Source organism: Hyla sarda, chromosome 8 (assembly GCF_029499605.1).
Source record: "Hyla sarda isolate aHylSar1 chromosome 8, aHylSar1.hap1, whole genome shotgun sequence".
In the NCBI taxonomy this organism is placed as follows: Eukaryota; Metazoa; Chordata; class Amphibia; order Anura; family Hylidae; genus Hyla; species Hyla sarda.
The window spans coordinates 114,422,851-114,435,506 of record NC_079196.1 but is presented as its reverse complement, the minus strand read 5'-3'; the positions used below and the strand labels follow the sequence as shown (position 1 = coordinate 114,435,506).

The following is a 12,656-nucleotide window of genomic DNA, read 5'->3' as shown; positions in this document are numbered from 1 at the left end:
ATACCACCAGCAGATGGAGACACTCCATTGCAACATTGGTTGTGAGCAGCAGTTTCTAAAAACAAATGCCTCATGGCGGATTTCCCATCCATCAATGGATGGTAAATTTTGTTTTTATCATTCACTGACCACAGAAACCAATGCATGGTCAAGCAACAGCAATGACACACCCTTGTGTATAGGCATGAGACCCTCATGTCATTTAACAGGATTCAGCACCACCCACAAGACAGCTACCTGTCATGTCATGTCAAACCTGCACAGGTGTGCTAGATTATTATTATTTAGTTTTATTTTATTTTTTTACACCAATCAGTGTGCAAACATGGTCATTAAAACGCTAAATGAATAGACGTTCATAAACCAGTCAGTGCAACTCATCATTTTGGTCTCCAATTCTCAAACTCAAATTCTCACCCACGGAGGATTAAATGAGAATCTTTCTTGTTTAACACTGGAATGGGGTGGTGCACTGTTCACTACCCGAAGATACTGCCACATCGGGTCAATGCATAGGGCGACAGAAGCAAGCTTCCAAATCAGCTCCCTTTCTCAAAAATCCATTTAATTTATGGTCCCCAGATAGGGAACATATGTATCAGTATGTGCTCACAAGTCACCCAAGTGCAAGTATTCACACAAAAAAAAACGTGCCTCAGGATGCGATCTGTCGCAAGATCCTTTCTTTTTTTACACTTGATCTAAGCCAAAAGGCCTAGAGGGGATAACCGGGAAAGGGGTGGACCCAACCATGTCCCCTTCATGAGCACTCACATTACTCATAGGAATGGAAGGAAGGCTGGCAGCCAACCAGCCTCCCATACACTTTCTGGGTGGGTGGCAGTCAGCTACCCATACATACATACAGCACAGGCTAAACCCACATCATCACTTAAAAAAAGGACAGGCGACCATTGCACTCTGATGGAGCATTTAGCAATGCAATCCATAGCCTGGCTTTTGCCTGAACCCCCATCACTCCTCCTCTTGCATATAAGACAATATTTCAGATCTGCATATGAAAACAACACGCCTACCTTTGTTGCACATAGCTGCCTGCCTGTCTCTAGTTACCCCACTGGCTGTAGCTGCGTCCCTTCCGACATGGAATAACACCAACTGTAACGATAAACTGAAAATTAACAGTATAAACCTGCATCATTTTGGACTCTGGTATTTGCTGAATCCGGGTGACCTGACAATCGATGGTGGTGCCGCTGGTGATTCTGGCCTTCTTGGAATCTGTTGGGCCTATGTGTTAGCTCACACATCACTTGGGTATCCATGGTAACTACCACAACATGGTCATCTGCAGTTTACATCTAGCCCGTGGCATTGAATGGCATTTTAAAAGTGCTAAGGGTCCTGGTGCAATAATCCTCCCATGAGGATCAGCCTCAACGGCTTTGTAGATTGCACTCATGTCAGCAACTCCATATACATTTTTTTTTCTTCATGCTTCTTTCTTCATCCTTTTTTCTTTCTGTCATTCAGACTTTCATTCATTCGATCTCTCTCACTCACTTGCTTTAACTCATTTGTTCTCACTCACTCACTCACTCACTCAATCACTCACTCACTCATTCACTCTCACTCACTCTCACTCTCTCACTCACTCGCTCACTAAGTCAGTCTCTCTCTCTCTCTCTCTTTTTCTTTTTATATATATTTTTTTCCGTCTTCTTCTTCTTCTTCTTCTTCTTCAGACCCTGTCATAGCACTAATGCCTTTCCAATACCACCAGCAGATGGAGACACTCCATTGCAACATTGGTTGTGAGCAGCAGTTTCTAAAAACAAATGCCTCATGGCGGATTTCCCATCCATCAATGGATGGTAAATTTTGTTTTTATCATTCACTGACCACAGAAACCAATGCATGGTCAAGCAACAGCAATGACACACCCTTGTGTATAGGCATGAGACCCTCATGTCATTTAACAGGATTCAGCACCACCCACAAGACAGCTACCTGTCATGTCATGTCAAACCTGCACAGGTGTGCTAGATTATTATTATTTAGTTTTATTTTATTTTTTTACACCAATCAGTGTGCAAACATGGTCATTAAAACGCTAAATGAATAGACGTTCATAAACCAGTCAGTGCAACTCATCATTTTGGTCTCCAATTCTCAAACTCAAATTCTCACCCACGGAGGATTAAATGAGAATCTTTCTTGTTTAACACTGGAATGGGGTGGTGCACTGTTCACTACCCGAAGATACTGCCACATCGGGTCAATGCATAGGGCGACAGAAGCAAGCTTCCAAATCAGCTCCCTTTCTCAAAAATCCATTTAATTTATGGTCCCCAGATAGGGAACGTATGTATCAGTATGTGCTCACAAATCACCCAAGTGCAAGTATTCACACAAAAAAAAACGTGCCTCAGGATGCGATCTGTCGCAAGATCCTTTCTTTTTTTACACTTGATCTAAGCCAAAAGGCCTAGAGGGGATAACCGGGAAAGGGGTGGACCCAACCATGTCCCCTTCATGAGCACTCACATTACTCATAGGAATGGAAGGAAGGCTGGCAGCCAACCAGCCTCCCATACACTTTCTGGGTGGGTGGCAGTCAGCCACCCATACATACATACAGCACAGGCTAAACCCACATCATCACTTAAAAAAAGGACAGGCGACCATTGCACTCTGATGGAGCATTTAGCAATGCAATCCATAGCCTGGCTTTTGCCTGAACCCCCATCACTCCTCCTCTTGCATATAAGACAATATTTCAGATCTGCATATGAAAACAACACGCCTACCTTTGTTGCACATAGCTGCCTGCCTGTCTCTAGTTACCCCACTGGCTGTAGCTGCGTCCCTTCCGACATGGAATAACACCAACTGTAACGATAAACTGAAAATTAACAGTATAAACCTGCATCATTTTGGACTCTGGTATTTGCTGAATCCGGGTGACCTGACAATCGATGGTGGTGCCGCTGGTGATTCTGGCCTTCTTGGAATCTGTTGGGCCTATGTGTTAGCTCACACATCACTTGGGTATCCATGGTAACTACCACAACATGGTCATCTGCAGTTTACATCTAGCCCGTGGCATTGAATGGCATTTTAAAAGTGCTAAGGGTCCTGGTGCAATAATCCTCCCATGAGGATCAGCCTCAACGGCTTTGTAGATTGCACTCATGTCAGCAACTCCATATACATTTTTTTTTCTTCATGCTTCTTTCTTCATCCTTTTTTCTTTCTGTCATTCAGACTTTCATTCATTCGATCTCTCTCACTCACTTGCTTTAACTCATTTGTTCTCACTCACTCACTCACTCACTCACTCAATCACTCACTCACTCATTCACTCTCACTCACTCTCACTCTCTCACTCACTCGCTCACTAAGTCAGTCTCTCTCTCTCTCTCTCTTTTTCTTTTTATATATATTTTTTTCCGTCTTCTTCTTCTTCTTCTTCTTCTTCTTCAGACCCTGTCATAGCACTAATGCCTTTCCAATACCACCAGCAGATGGAGACACTCCATTGCAACATTGGTTGTGAGCAGCAGTTTCTAAAAACAAATGCCTCATGGCGGATTTCCCATCCATCAATGGATGGTAAATTTTGTTTTTATCATTCACTGACCACAGAAACCAATGCATGGTCAAGCAACAGCAATGACACACCCTTGTGTATAGGCATGAGACCCTCATGTCATTTAAGAGGATTCAGCACCACCCACAAGACAGCTACCTGTCATGTCATGTCAAACCTGCACAGGTGTGCTAGATTATTATTATTTAGTTTTATTTTATTTTTTTACACCAATCAGTGTGCAAACATGGTCATTAAAACGCTAAATGAATAGACGTTCATAAACCAGTCAGTGCAACTCATCATTTTGGTCTCCAATTCTCAAACTCAAATTCTCACCCACGGAGGATTAAATGAGAATCTTTCTTGTTTAACACTGGAATGGGGTGGTGCACTGTTCACTACCCGAAGATACTGCCACATCGGGTCAATGCATAGGGCGACAGAAGCAAGCTTCCAAATCAGCTCCCTTTCTCAAAAATCCATTTAATTTATGGTCCCCAGATAGGGAACGTATGTATCAGTATGTGCTCACAAGTCACCCAAGTGCAAGTATTCACACAAAAAAAAACGTGCCTCAGGATGCGATCTGTCGCAAGATCCTTTCTTTTTTTACACTTGATCTAAGCCAAAAGGCCTAGAGGGGATAACCGGGAAAGGGGTGGACCCAACCATGTCCCCTTCATGAGCACTCACATTACTCATAGGAATGGAAGGAAGGCTGGCAGCCAACCAGCCTCCCATACACTTTCTGGGTGGGTGGCAGTCAGCCACCCATACATACATACAGCACAGGCTAAACCCACATCATCACTTAAAAAAAGGACAGGCGACCATTGCACTCTGATGGAGCATTTAGCAATGCAATCCATAGCCTGGCTTTTGCCTGAACCCCCATCACTCCTCCTCTTGCATATAAGACAATATTTCAGATCTGCATATGAAAACAACACGCCTACCTTTGTTGCACATAGCTGCCTGCCTGTCTCTAGTTACCCCACTGGCTGTAGCTGCGTCCCTTCCGACATGGAATAACACCAACTGTAACGATAAACTGAAAATTAACAGTATAAACCTGCATCATTTTGGACTCTGGTATTTGCTGAATCCGGGTGACCTGACAATCGATGGTGGTGCCGCTGGTGATTCTGGCCTTCTTGGAATCTGTTGGGCCTATGTGTTAGCTCACACATCACTTGGGTATCCATGGTAACTACCACAACATGGTCATCTGCAGTTTACATCTAGCCCGTGGCATTGAATGGCATTTTAAAAGTGCTAAGGGTCCTGGTGCAATAATCCTCCCATGAGGATCAGCCTCAACGGCTTTGTAGATTGCACTCATGTCAGCAACTCCATATACATTTTTTTTTCTTCATGCTTCTTTCTTCATCCTTTTTTCTTTCTGTCATTCAGACTTTCATTCATTCGATCTCTCTCACTCACTTGCTTTAACTCATTTGTTCTCACTCACTCACTCACTCACTCACTCAATCACTCACTCACTCATTCACTCTCACTCACTCTCACTCTCTCACTCACTCGCTCACTAAGTCAGTCTCTCTCTCTCTCTCTCTTTTTCTTTTTATATATATTTTTTTCCGTCTTCTTCTTCTTCTTCTTCTTCTTCTTCTTCAGACCCTGTCATAGCACTAATGCCTTTCCAATACCACCAGCAGATGGAGACACTCCATTGCAACATTGGTTGTGAGCAGCAGTTTCTAAAAACAAATGCCTCATGGCGGATTTCCCATCCATCAATGGATGGTAAATTTTGTTTTTATCATTCACTGACCACAGAAACCAATGCATGGTCAAGCAACAGCAATGACACACCCTTGTGTATAGGCATGAGACCCTCATGTCATTTAACAGGATTCAGCACCACCCACAAGACAGCTACCTGTCATGTCATGTCAAACCTGCACAGGTGTGCTAGATTATTATTATTTAGTTTTATTTTATTTTTTTACACCAATCAGTGTGCAAACATGGTCATTAAAACGCTAAATGAATAGACGTTCATAAACCAGTCAGTGCAACTCATCATTTTGGTCTCCAATTCTCAAACTCAAATTCTCACCCACGGAGGATTAAATGAGAATCTTTCTTGTTTAACACTGGAATGGGGTGGTGCACTGTTCACTACCCGAAGATACTGCCACATCGGGTCAATGCATAGGGCGACAGAAGCAAGCTTCCAAATCAGCTCCCTTTCTCAAAAATCCATTTAATTTATGGTCCCCAGATAGGGAACGTATGTATCAGTATGTGCTCACAAGTCACCCAAGTGCAAGTATTCACACAAAAAAAAACGTGCCTCAGGATGCGATCTGTCGCAAGATCCTTTCTTTTTTTACACTTGATCTAAGCCAAAAGGCCTAGAGGGGATAACCGGGAAAGGGGTGGACCCAACCATGTCCCCTTCATGAGCACTCACATTACTCATAGGAATGGAAGGAAGGCTGGCAGCCAACCAGCCTCCCATACACTTTCTGGGTGGGTGGCAGTCAGCCACCCATACATACATACAGCACAGGCTAAACCCACATCATCACTTAAAAAAAGGACAGGCGACCATTGCACTCTGATGGAGCATTTAGCAATGCAATCCATAGCCTGGCTTTTGCCTGAACCCCCATCACTCCTCCTCTTGCATATAAGACAATATTTCAGATCTGCATATGAAAACAACACGCCTACCTTTGTTGCACATAGCTGCCTGCCTGTCTCTAGTTACCCCACTGGCTGTAGCTGCGTCCCTTCCGACATGGAATAACACCAACTGTAACGATAAACTGAAAATTAACAGTATAAACCTGCATCATTTTGGACTCTGGTATTTGCTGAATCCGGGTGACCTGACAATCGATGGTGGTGCCGCTGGTGATTCTGGCCTTCTTGGAATCTGTTGGGCCTATGTGTTAGCTCACACATCACTTGGGTATCCATGGTAACTACCACAACATGGTCATCTGCAGTTTACATCTAGCCCGTGGCATTGAATGGCATTTTAAAAGTGCTAATGTTACGCCGAGCGCTCCGGGTCCCCGCTCCTCCCCGGAGCGCTCGCTTCACTCTCCCCGCGGCAGCGCTCCAATCACGTCCTCTGACCCGGGGCGCTGCGATTCCGCTGCCAGCCGGGATGCGATTCGCGATGCGGGTAGCGCCCGCTCGCGATGCGCACCCCGGCTCCCCTACCTGACTCGCTCTCCGTCTGTTCTGTCCCGGCGCGCGCGGCCCCGCTCCCTAGGGCGCGCGCGCGCCGGGTCTCTGCGATTTAAAGGGCCACTGCGTCGCTGATTGGCGCAGTGGTTCCAATCAGTGTGTTCACCTGTGCACTTCCCTATATCACCTCACTTCCCCTGCACTCCCTTGCCGGATCTTGTTGCCTTAGTGCCAGTGAAAGCGTTCCTTGTGTGTTCCTTGCCTGTGTTTCCAGACCTTCTGCCGTTGCCCCTGACTACGATCCTTGCTGCCTGCCCCGACCTTCTGCTACGTCCGACCTTGCTTTTGCCTACTCCCTTGTACCGCGCCTATCTTCAGCAGCCAGAGAGGTGAGCCGTTGCTAGTGGATACGACCTGGTCACTACCGCCGCAGCAAGACCATCCCGCTTTGCGGCGGGCTCTGGTGAAAACCAGTAGTGGCTTAGAACCGGTCCACTAGCACGGTCCACGCCAATCCCTCTCTGGCACAGAGGATCCACTACCTGCCAGCCGGCATCGTGACAGTAGATCCGGCCATGGATCCCGCTGAAGTTCCTCTGCCAGTTGTCGCTGACCTCACCACGGTGGTCGCCCAGCAGTCACAACAGATAGCGCAACAAGGCCAACAGCTGTCTCAACTGACCGTTATGCTACAACAGTTACTACCACAGCTTCAGCAGTCATCTCCTCCGCCAGCTCCTGCACCTCCTCCGCAGCGAGTGGCCGCTCCTGGGATACGCTTATCCTTGCCGGATAAATTTGATGGGGACTCTAAGTTTTGCCGTGGCTTTCTTTCCCAATGTTCCCTGCATCTGGAGATGATGTCGGACCTGTTTCCCACTGAAAGGTCTAAGGTGGCTTTCGTAGTCAGCCTTCTGTCCGGAAAAGCCCTGTCATGGGCCACACCGCTCTGGGACCGCAATGACCCCGTCACTGCCTCTGTACACTCCTTCTTCTCGGAAATCCGAAGTGTCTTTGAGGAACCTGCCCGAGCCTCTTCTGCTGAGACTGCCCTGTTGAACCTGGTCCAGGGTAATTCTTCCGTTGGCGAGTATGCCGTACAATTCCGTACTCTTGCTTCAGAATTGTCCTGGAATAATGAGGCCCTCTGCGCGACCTTCAAAAAAGGCCTATCCAGCAACATTAAAGATGTTCTGGCCGCACGAGAAATTCCTGCTAATCTACATGAACTTATTCACCTAGCCACTCGCATTGACATGCGTTTTTCCGAAAGGCGTCAGGAACTCCGCCAAGATATGGACTCTGTTCGCACGAGGCGTTTCTTCTCCTCGGCTCCTCTCTCCTCTGGTCCCCTGCAATCTGTTCCTGTGCCTCCCGCCGTGGAGGCTATGCAGGTCGACCGGTCTCGCCTGACACCTCAAGAGAGGACACGACGCCGTATGGAGAACCTCTGCCTGTACTGTGCTAGTACCGAACACTTCCTGAGAGATTGTCCTATCCGTCCTCCCCGCCTGGAAAGACGTACGCTGACTCCGCACAAAGATGAGACAGTCCTTGATGTCTACTCTGCTTCTCCACGTCTTACTGTGCCTGTGCGGATGTCTGCCTCTGCCTTCTCCTTCTCTACAGTGGCCTTCTTGGACTCTGGATCTGCAGGAAATTTTATTTTGGCCTCTCTCGTCAACAGGTTCAACATCCCGGTGACCAGTCTCGCCAGACCCCTCTACATCAATTGTGTAAATAATGAAAGATTGGACTGTACCATACGTTTCCGCACGGAGCCCCTTCTTATGAGCATCGGATCTCATCATGAGAGGATTGAACTTTTGGTCCTCCCCAATTGCACCTCGGAAATTCTCCTTGGACTTCCCTGGCTTCAACTTCATTCCCCTACCCTGGATTGGTCCACTGGGGAGATCAAGAGTTGGGGGTCCTCTTGTTCCAAGAACTGTCTAAAACCGGTTCCCAGTAACCCTTGCCGTAACTCTGTGGTTCCTCCAGTAACCGGTCTCCCTAAGGCCTATATGGACTTCGCGGATGTTTTCTGCAAAAAACAAGCTGAGACTCTACCTCCTCACAGGCCTTATGATTGCCCTATCGACCTCCTCCCGGGCACTACTCCACCCCGGGGCAGAATTTATCCTCTCTCTGCCCCAGAGACTCTTGCCATGTCCGAATACGTCCAGGAGAATCTAAAAAAGGGCTTTATCCGTAAATCCTCCTCTCCTGCCGGAGCCGGATTTTTCTTTGTGTCCAAAAAAGATGGCTCCCTACGTCCATGCATTGACTACCGCGGTCTTAATAAAATCACGGTTAAGAACCGCTACCCCTTACCCCTCATCTCTGAACTCTTTGATCGCCTCCAAGGTGCCCACATCTTCACTAAATTGGACTTAAGAGGCGCCTATAACCTCATCCGCATCAGAGAGGGGGACGAGTGGAAAACGGCATTTAACACCAGAGATGGACACTTTGAGTATCTAGTCATGCCCTTTGGACTGTGCAACGCCCCTGCCGTCTTCCAAGACTTTGTCAATGAAATTTTTCGTGATCTGTTATACTCCTGTGTTGTTGTATATCTGGACGATATCCTAATTTTTTCTGCCAATCTAGAAGAACACCGCCAGCATGTCCGTATGGTTCTTCAGAGACTTCGTGACAACCAACTCTATGCCAAAATTGAGAAATGTCTGTTTGAATGCCAATCTCTTCCTTTTCTAGGATATTTGGTCTCTGGCCAGGGACTACAGATGGATCCAGACAAACTCTCTGCCGTCTTAGATTGGCCACGCCCCTCCGGACTCCGTGCTATCCAACGCTTTTTGGGGTTCGCCAATTATTACAGGCAATTTATTCCACATTTTTCTACCATTGTGGCTCCTATCGTGGCTTTAACCAAAAAAAATGCTGATCCCAAGTCCTGGCCCCCTCAAGCAGAAGACGCCTTTAAACGACTCAAGTCTGCCTTTTCTTCGGCTCCCGTCCTCTCCAGACCTGACCCTTCCAAACCCTTCCTATTGGAGGTTGATGCCTCCTCAGTGGGAGCTGGAGCTGTTCTTCTACAAAAAAATTCTTCCGGGCATGCTGTCACTTGTGGTTTTTTCTCTAGGACCTTCTCTCCAGCGGAGAGGAACTACTCCATCGGGGATCGAGAGCTTCTAGCCATTAAATTAGCACTTGAGGAATGGAGGCATCTGCTGGAGGGATCAAGTTCTCCTGTTATTATCTACACCGACCACAAGAACCTCTCCTACCTCCAGTCTGCCCAACGGCTGAATCCTCGCCAGGCCCGGTGGTCTCTGTTTTTTGCCCGATTTAATTTTGAGATTCACTTTCGTCCTGCCGATAAGAACATTAGGGCCGATGCTCTCTCTCGTTCCTCGGATGCCTCAGAAGTTGAACTCTCTCCGCAACACATCATTCCACCTGACTGCCTGATCTCCACTTCTCCTGCCTCCATCAGGCAGACTCCTCCAGGAAAGACCTTTGTTTCTCCTCGCCAACGCCTCGGAATCCTCAAATGGGGTCACTCCTCCCATCTCGCAGGTCATGCGGGTATCAAGAAATCTGTGCAACTCATCTCCCGCTTCTATTGGTGGCCGACTCTGGAGACGGATGTTGTGGACTTTGTGCGAGCCTGCACTATCTGTGCCCGGGATAAGACTCCTCGCCAGAAGCCCGCTGGTTTTCTTCATCCTCTGCCTGTCCCCGAACAGCCTTGGTCTCTGATTGGTATGGATTTTATTACTGATTTACCCCCTTCCCGTGGCAACACTGTTATTTGGGTGGTCGTTGATCGATTCTCCAAAATGGCACATTTCATCCCTCTTCCTGGTCTTCCTTCTGCGCCTCAGTTGGCTAAACAATTTTTTGTACACATTTTTCGTCTTCACGGGTTGCCTACGCAGATTGTCTCGGATAGAGGCGTCCAATTCGTGTCTAAATTCTGGAGGGCTCTCTGTAAACAACTCAAGATTAAATTAAATTTTTCTTCTGCATATCATCCCCAGTCCAATGGACAAGTAGAAAGGATTAACCAGATCTTGGGTGATTATTTGCGACATTTTGTTTCCTCCCGCCAGGATGACTGGGCAGATCTCCTCCCATGGGCCGAATTCTCGTATAACTTCAGGGTCTCTGAGTCTTCCTCCAAATCCCCATTTTTCGTGGTGTACGGCCGTCACCCTCTTCCCCCCCTCCCTACTCCCTTGCCCTCTGGTCTGCCCGCTGTGGATGAAATTTCTCGTGACCTTTCCATCATATGGAGAGAGACCCAAAATTCTCTCTTACAGGCTTCATCACGCATGAAGAAGTTCGCGGATAAGAAAAGAAGAGCTCCCCCCGTTTTTTCCCCTGGAGACAAGGTATGGCTCTCCGCTAAATATGTCCGCTTCCGTGTCCCTAGCTACAAGTTGGGACCACGCTATCTTGGTCCTTTCAAAATTTTGTGTCAAATTAATCCTGTCTCTTATAAACTTCTTCTTCCTCCCTCTCTTCGTATCCCTAATGCCTTTCACGTCTCTCTTCTCAAACCACTCATCCTCAACCGTTTTTCTCCCAAATCTGTTCCTCCCACTCCTGTTTCCGGCTCCTCGGACATCTTCTCGGTCAAAGAAATTTTAGCTGCCAAAAAGGTCAGAGGGAAAAATTTTTTTTTAGTGGACTGGGAGGGTTGTGGTCCTGAAGAGAGATCCTGGGAACCTGAGGACAACATCCTAGACAAAAGTCTGCTCCTCAGGTTCTCAGGCTCTAAGAAGAGGGGGAGACCCAAGGGGGGGGGTACTGTTACGCCGAGCGCTCCGGGTCCCCGCTCCTCCCCGGAGCGCTCGCTTCACTCTCCCCGCGGCAGCGCTCCAATCACGTCCTCTGACCCGGGGCGCTGCGATTCCGCTGCCAGCCGGGATGCGATTCGCGATGCGGGTAGCGCCCGCTCGCGATGCGCACCCCGGCTCCCCTACCTGACTCGCTCTCCGTCTGTTCTGTCCCGGCGCGCGCGGCCCCGCTCCCTAGGGCGCGCGCGCGCCGGGTCTCTGCGATTTAAAGGGCCACTGCGCCGCTGATTGGCGCAGTGGTTCCAATCAGTGTGTTCACCTGTGCACTTCCCTATATCACCTCACTTCCCCTGCACTCCCTTGCCGGATCTTGTTGCCTTAGTGCCAGTGAAAGCGTTCCTTGTGTGTTCCTTGCCTGTGTTTCCAGACCTTCTGCCGTTGCCCCTGACTACGATCCTTGCTGCCTGCCCCGACCTTCTGCTACGTCCGACCTTGCTTTTGCCTACTCCCTTGTACCGCGCCTATCTTCAGCAGCCAGAGAGGTGAGCCATTGCTAGTGGATACGACCTGGTCACTACCGCCGCAGCAAGACCATCCCGCTTTGCGGCGGGCTCTGGTGAAAACCAGTAGTGGCTTAGAACCGGTCCACTAGCACGGTCCACGCCAATCTCTCTCTGGCACAGAGGATCCACTACCTGCCAGCCGGCATCGTGACAGCTAAGGGTCCTGGTGCAATAATCCTCCCATGAGGATCAGCCTCAACGGCTTTGTAGATTGCACTCATGTCAGCAACTCCATATACATTTTTTTTTCTTCATGCTTCTTTCTTCATCCTTTTTTCTTTCTGTCATTCAGACTTTCATTCATTCGATCTCTCTCACTCACTTGCTTTAACTCATTTGTTCTCACTCACTCACTCACTCACTCAATCACTCACTCACTCATTCACTCTCACTCACTCTCACTCTCTCACTCACTCGCTCACTAAATCAGTCTCTCTCTCTCTCTCTCTCTCTTTTTCTTTTTATATATATTTTTTTCCGTCTTCTTCTTCTTCTTCTTCTTCTTCTTCTTCAGACCCTGTCATAGCACTAATGCCTTTCCAATACCACCAGCAGATGGAGACACTCCATTGCAACATTGGTTGTGAGCAGCAGTTTCTA

At 47.9% G+C, this 12,656-nt stretch overlaps 4 pseudogenes; all 4 read right to left on the bottom strand.

Moving 5' to 3' along the window:
• Positions 1 to 462: 462 nt before the first annotated feature.
• Positions 463 to 726, bottom strand: LOC130287346 (U2 spliceosomal RNA; annotated as a pseudogene).
• Positions 727 to 2,196: 1,470 nt separating this feature from the next.
• LOC130285615 (U2 spliceosomal RNA) lies at positions 2,197 to 2,460 on the bottom strand (annotated as a pseudogene).
• Positions 2,461 to 3,937: 1,477 nt separating this feature from the next.
• Positions 3,938 to 4,201, bottom strand: LOC130286503 (U2 spliceosomal RNA; annotated as a pseudogene).
• A 1,480-nt stretch (positions 4,202 to 5,681) lies between these two features.
• On the bottom strand, positions 5,682 to 5,945 carry LOC130286502 (U2 spliceosomal RNA; annotated as a pseudogene).
• Between the last annotated feature and the right edge of the window lie 6,711 nt (positions 5,946 to 12,656).